The sequence below is a fragment of the Triticum dicoccoides genome, chromosome 5A (assembly GCF_002162155.2).
Source record: "Triticum dicoccoides isolate Atlit2015 ecotype Zavitan chromosome 5A, WEW_v2.0, whole genome shotgun sequence".
NCBI classification, from domain to species: domain Eukaryota; kingdom Viridiplantae; phylum Streptophyta; class Magnoliopsida; order Poales; family Poaceae; genus Triticum; species Triticum dicoccoides.
Genome location: NC_041388.1, coordinates 512,428,808 through 512,434,788, shown reverse-complemented (window position 1 = coordinate 512,434,788; position 5,981 = coordinate 512,428,808). Strand labels below are relative to the sequence as shown.

At 41.5% G+C, this 5,981-nt stretch overlaps 1 long non-coding RNA gene across 8 annotated transcripts; it reads left to right on the top strand.

Annotated features, from left to right (window-relative positions):
* LOC119302448 lies at positions 1 to 4,531 on the top strand. Of its 8 annotated transcripts, none has more exons than XR_005147596.1 (7): positions 1 to 102; positions 476 to 550; positions 1,356 to 1,420; positions 1,491 to 1,527; positions 2,656 to 2,727; positions 3,242 to 3,514; positions 4,164 to 4,531. It is a non-coding gene; the product is annotated as an uncharacterized LOC119302448 (long non-coding RNA). The 8 variants fall into 8 exon arrangements; XR_005147597.1 differs by having other exon boundaries at positions 3,242 to 3,524; XR_005147600.1 differs by having other exon boundaries at positions 1,491 to 1,558.
* The last annotated feature ends 1,450 nt before the right edge of the window (positions 4,532 to 5,981 follow it).

Below are 5,981 nucleotides of genomic sequence, written 5' to 3'. Positions count from 1 at the left end.
TTTGTCAACTAGAAGGCGCTCGACATCGAGACCGTCCAGCAGTCTGTACACGGTGGGATGATATGGGCTTACATGACTGCCTCCTCAGCTACAACTACTTGGGTGAGTCCCTGATCTCACCTTCGTCCTTTGTTTGTTTTAGGCACTAGCTTTTGAGCTATGGCCACACCTTGCTCTTTTCCGGCCATCGAGCCAACGATCTAGTGGTTGTTGTCTGTCCTATGGTGCTATGATGTTAGTGTTTTCATGTTCAGGTTTAGTCATTTGCTATGGGTTAATGATGATGGTGATTCTTGCAAATGATGTGCAAGGCAAATTTCCAGAGTTGGATGAAGAACTGTCATACTGGAAGTTACTTGGTTGCTTCTAGTTGCTATTGTCTAGTAGATGATAACTGATTTACTATGATTTCTTAAGCTATCTCTAGTGTTGTGCATAAGTGTTAAGAGTGTAAAGTTTCACCATGTTTTCCCAGGTAATTTAGCTTATTCTCTGAGGTAGCCTAATCTTCTACAACCTCGGCAGTGGTGGCCACCTCTTCTTGGTTCAGGTGAGCCCTTTATGCCCTCTATTTCTCTCTTGCTTTGAGATGGTGCCCGGCCATCACGCCGTTGATTTAGTGTTTAGATCTGCGGTGGTGGTCTTCTGGCGGGCCACCACAATCATGTAAGGTTGTTGGATTGATTCTTTCGAAATGTTAAGAATTTTGGGCAGCAGAGGGCTTAGTTGTATTCAAAATGTGAAAACTAAGCCCTCAGCTATGGATCAAAATTACTCCATCCGTTTCTAAATACAAGACCTTTTAGAGATTTCAATACGGACTATATGCGGATGTATATAGACACATTTTAGAGTGTAGATTCACTCATTTTGCCCCGTTGTAATCAGTATTATAATCTCTAAAAAGGCTTATATTTAGGAACAGAGGGGGTACGATTTAGTCTTTGTTTGTTATCTTGTCGCCTTGCTGGACAAAATACGATGGTTTCAGTCCTCAAAAAACTAGCAGCAGTGTTCACATGAGCGGCAGTATGAAGGGTGATGAAATAGTAGATCACTTCCATGTTTTTTGTATTAATTTACATTATTTGTCTTGGCTTGGAAGTTTCCATGTTATTGTTAATTGTTTATAGTATTTCTTCTTGACCTGCATAGCTGCAATAAACTATCATGAACCAAATGAATTTTATTATTTTTAACGAAGGTTTGGGAGAATCAAATAGTACCATTTTGGCATTCTGTGAGGCAAAATAGTCATAGAAACAATCAGTCATGTGTAATCAATACATTTACCCTATCTCTATTGGGCATACACCGGCAATATCTGCCTAACTTAGTCCTTGATATGTATCTAGAAACTGGTTGCCCAAAGCTATTTCTTACTCGTTGACGTACTGAGATAAACATTGGTGGATTCTAGGTATGAAACCCACTTTTCATATTGTGAGGCTTTGAGAACTGAGCAGTCACTCTATTGCGAACCTGTGCAGGTGCACGCTCGTGTCTCAGACTCCACAGGGCACCAAGGTTGTTTTCCCTATAAAAGAATGCCGCCAAGGTCTCCTTGTTGGTCTTTTTATAGCGAGTCACTGAATATAAGTTCCTGTGTTTTGTTATCATTTCGTGTTTCAAGAACCACATATTGTAAAATAGATTAATAAACTATTTTCTACTTCTTGAGGTTTGTTATTATTTTTTGTTTATGTATTGTTAAACCAGTGGGCGAAACTAGAAGTCAAACGGTCATTTCACATCATGAAGCCTTTTGGCCCTACTCCCTTCTGGATACTTTAATATTTTTAGGAGGGTAGCCGGATCCTGGTAGTTCACTACCATTCAAGTTTTAGTTGTGTTAAGATGAATATTTCGAAACTAGGACATCACTTGTAGACAACTGAGTCGAAAGGAGAGCACCTCGGTTAAAAAAATATTTTCTGAAAATTTATTTAGCTGCTACAGACTATTGTTTAATTATTATTTTGCTCTGCTGGCATTTTCACTAGCGATTTGTAAATTTTGCAACTAAAACCTGCTATTTTGCCAATTGCGATTCATTGTTTGCGGTATTTGTTCTTGACTTGCATATCTGGAATCAAATGCCACGAACCAGTCAAATTTCCTTATTTGTAAGGAAGGTATGGGAGAATCAAATAGTACCCTTTTGACATTTTATATATGAGATAAAAGTGTAATAAAAGTGACCTGTCATGTGAAATCATCATATATTCCCTATCTGTGTTGGGCGTAAACCAACCATTTCTGCCTAACTTAGGCCTTGATGTGTACCTAAAAAATGGTTGCCCGAAGCTATTTCCCAGCTTCGTTGACCTACATATACTGAGATAAACCTTGATGGATTTTAGGTATTTCCCAGAGTCGTCACTCTATTGGTAAGCAGTGCAGGTGCACGTTTGAGTCTTAGACTCCGCGGGGTCTCAGGTTGTTTTGTCTATAAAGAAATGCCGCCAAGGGCTCCTATTTGGTCCCTTTTTTTATATTCCGAGACCTTGAAATATAACTTCGTGTAATTTTTGTTATCATTCTGCATTTGAAGAACCACCAATTGTAAAGTTGATCTGTAAATTGTTTAAGCAATCTCTTGTGTTTTGCAGAAGTATCAAGAGTGTAAAGTTTCATCCACTTCCTTTTTTCCAGGAAATTTAGGTTATTCTTTGAGGTCTAATCTTCTACAACCTCGGCAGTGGTGGCTGCCTCTTCTTGGTTCAGGTGATCCCTTGATGTCCGATCTCTCTTTTGCTCTGAGATGGTGTCTGGCCATCAAGCCATTGATTTAGTGTTCCGTTCTGTGGTGGTGGTCTTCCGACGGGCCACCACAATCATATGAGATTGCTGGATTTTTGTCCTAATTAGCTGGCTGGATTGGGTGTTTAAAACTGTTAAGCATTTTGGGCAGCAAAGGGCTTAGTTGCATTCAAAATGTGAAAACTAAGCCCTCGAACTAATCAAATGTTACCTCTCTGCTATGGAGCAAAATTATGTGATTTGGTCTTTGTTTATTATCTAGTCGCCTTGCTGGACCAAATGGGAATATATGCACTTGTTTTTGACATCATGTTGTAGCTAGGTAGGGTGATTGTTTTCAAATGCTTAAAATCAGAGAATGGTTGGTTAGAGCTGTTGATTGTTTTGACCCGTGATCAAAATGCATGTGATTAGATAATCCTGTACTATATGTCAGAACATTTGGTCATGATATAGGGTCTGTTTTGCTTTTGCCCAGGTTGGCCCTGCCAACGCACGGGCGAGCCAAAAAATTGGCATTGCTTTTCTGCGCCTGTGTCTTGCCGTCGCGTTGGCAAGAAATTGAACCGGAGACCCGAGGGCAGCATTGACAACGCATGGGCTTTGATCCAAACACCGCTGGGGCAGTTGGTCAACGCCAATTATTTGGCTTGGCAGGCTGGGGCTTCGAACCAAACTGGCTCATAGTGACTATTCATCATGGTTATACTACTGTTGGAGGTGTGATTCTACGGATATGCTTCTTGGCAATGTGAGTATTGGTAGGTGATTGTTTAATAGGATTGAACAAGAAAAGAGAGATATTCTCTACTAGATTTCTTACCAAATCTTAGTGTTTGTTCTTTGTGCTGCTTATAAGAAGTGTGGCATGCCTGACCTATTTCCATGTGTTGGTGCTGTCCGCAGTGATTATAGGAATACGATGGCTTGACTGATTGTAACTTGCCATGGAGCATATTTTAGGAGAGCATCATGAGATAATCTTGGTTTCTAGTTGGTACTGTCAACCAGGCGAAGTTTTGTTTTATAGGCCTTTTGCCACCAGGGCATTGACGTGTGTGGTGTTGTTTTGGTGTTGTGCAATGTGTGTATTATTCCGGTCTTAGATGGCGAGGGATAAAGTCGTATTGTTGAATGGGTCCCAGAACACATACAACTATTGTTTTCAATTTGGTTTTGTCCATAATTAATATGATTTGCTTAAACCATAGATGTGTTGAAGTAGCTCCAAGTGTATGGGTCGTGCATAGTGTTGATCTACCTTAACACATATTTACATTCTTTAGAGCAATGGACCTTGGCTCACCTGTACATATTTATTTTGTCAGCATGCACCTCTTGTTGTTGACGCATTAGAGAGAGGACCTGACACGTCCCGGCTGTTTCTTTGAATATTACAGGAGATTATAGCTACGGGGAGAAAAAAAAGGTGGAAGTCGCAGGCTAAGGGAAGGGAAAGGTGATACTCCACATGGGATCGATACCAGGTTGATGGGCTCGATCTCAGCTGGGCAGTCGAGGAAAAAAGGAGGTGAAATTAAGGCCCAAGTTTTGTTTGCCACAAGACTTGTTCCTTCAAGGGGCCAGGCCATATTTATCTTGCTGCCGCGGACACATGTTTTTTTTATGGTTGGTTTATGACGATTCACAACAAAAGTTGGCATGCAGGCAGGTTGTATGATTAAGTTTGTGTGGTCTGCACTTTGGGTTGTTGTTGATGTGTTTGTGAAACATAGATATATATGCAATCAAAGTGGGTGTATGTCAAGTTTTCTTTGTTTGGTATCGAACCCAAGGAGCGTATACATATATACTTTGAAGTTGTCGATCGAAATGGTTGTATGTATTGAACTCACTCATCTACTGGTCCTTTCCTTGCTTATTTATATTTGTGGAATTTGCCGTGCCTCATTGGATTTATTGTGTGCCTAATTATCAAACATCATTTTTTGGAGGAACTTGGCATATATAGATTGAATTGATGATGAGTTATGTATTGGCTGCCCCAAGTTGGGTTAGTTATATTAGTTCCCCTGTATGTAGAATGTATCCGAATGTATGTTATTTCTCCCTCGTCAATAATCCAGTGAAACATGCATATTCATCTGTCCATCATCAGGTTTGGGTATCTCTTGTACAAAATGAACACAAGTTGGCACCATGCATCAAAGGAAGAAACTTAACAATTAGCCGATATACATGCAAGCATCAAAAACACACTTTGATATGCATATACTCCCTCCGTCTCATAATGTAAGATGTTTTTTTGACACTATATCAAACAATTAGTTGGACTCTTTTCTCTCTTCTCTCTTCTCTGCCTTCACGCCAGTGATTTGGCTGGATGCCCTGGTTGATGGAGCAAGGGTATTCCGGCTCAAAAAAAAAGAAACAGAATAGACAGATTACTGACTTGGTTGGGTAGGACTGGACTGGACGTCACGCTGGGCCTGCCAAATCTCAAACGAACTGACCAATCTCGATCATTCCTTAATTCTCTCGTCTTCCACCTCCTCGAAACCAGAAGCTCCTTAATTCTCTCGTCTACGCACGCACGCTTCATCTCATCTCCGTTGTGATCCAACCATTGGCTAATGCTTCCATCCACGTCTAGCGGAAGCTCCTTAATTCTCTCCTCCACTAAACTCCCTTTTCCTTTCCTGTGAATGAAATGAATGTGTGTCTAGGGATACCCATCAGGGAGGGAGCGATGGAGGGCCTTGCTTGCGCCACCTCACCGATCCGTGGCACTTTGTCCATGGAGCGCGCCCCTCCTAGCTTGTTCTACTCAGCACGCCCGTCGCCATCTTGTCTTATATATACAACAAGTAGTCATGTGTCCGCGTGCGGCGTGCGCGTGCGACTTGGACTTGGATCCGGCTCTGCTCGTTCAATTCAATTTCCCACTGTAAGCAGTTCAGTTTAATTTTATGGTCGGACTGTCCGATTCCGCCGTTGATTCTCACAGAAACAGGTCGCGCGCGGTTGAAGATGGGAGCGGGCGGAGATCCAATCCATCATCGTCGTCGTCATATTGATTTCCAACGGTAAATCTCTAATTCCGCCATTGTTTCGCGGTTCCTCTACTCTGAATTTATAGATGCGGACGGGAAACAAGAGATAAGATGTGGCGCATTCGATCAGTCAGTCAGTGCGGTTTCAGTTTCAGTTTCAGATTCAGATTCAGATAGGTTGGCCAAGGAGTGTGGTTTCAACTC